Here is a 592-nt window from a genome sequence, read left to right on the forward strand (position 1 = left end):
CTTTTTTTATGTGACTTTTTAATTAGAATAGTCTTTCTACTGTAGTATTCTGAAACAACACCCACAATCTCTTTGAGATATGCCTGTTCCCAACTCCAATCTAATCTAGTGATCCTGTTTCACCTGAGGGGTGAGAAAACCTGACTTTATTTTTTAAAGAATATTTACTTAAGTATCTGACTGCACTGGGTCTTAGTTGTGGCAAGCAGGATCTTAAATTACTTGCCTGTGAACTCTCAGTTGCAGCATGTGGGATCTCATTCCCTGACCAGGGATTGAACCTGTGCCCCCTGCATTAGGAGTGCAGAGTCTTAGCCACTGGACCACCAGGGAAGTTCCCCTTCTTCAGATTTAAAAATCCGATTTGTCTGGATAATTTGCCATCCTTCCCTTCCACTGAAGCCAGAGCCATATACCACCATCATATATAAAACCAACCTCTTCCTGAATTTTGGACTCAAACAAAATCATATTTTGATGTTTAAAATTTATCTGACAGATGAAAACATATTCTAAAACTAGCCTGTACAAAAAACTCCTTTTGATAATGTTACTATCTTTTGCTATCTAAAACACATTTTCCCATCTTTAT

At 37.7% G+C, this 592-nt stretch overlaps 1 non-coding gene across 1 annotated transcript; it reads right to left on the reverse strand.

Annotated features, from left to right (window-relative positions):
- Positions 1-260: 260 nt before the first annotated feature.
- Positions 261-333, reverse strand: TRNAR-CCU (transfer RNA arginine (anticodon CCU)). The gene has a single exon. It is a non-coding gene; the product is annotated as a tRNA-Arg (tRNA).
- Positions 334-592: the final 259 nt, after the last annotated feature.

The sequence above is a fragment of the Dama dama genome, chromosome 19, assembly GCF_033118175.1.
Source record: "Dama dama isolate Ldn47 chromosome 19, ASM3311817v1, whole genome shotgun sequence".
Lineage (NCBI taxonomy): Eukaryota > Metazoa > Chordata > Mammalia > Artiodactyla > Cervidae > Dama > Dama dama.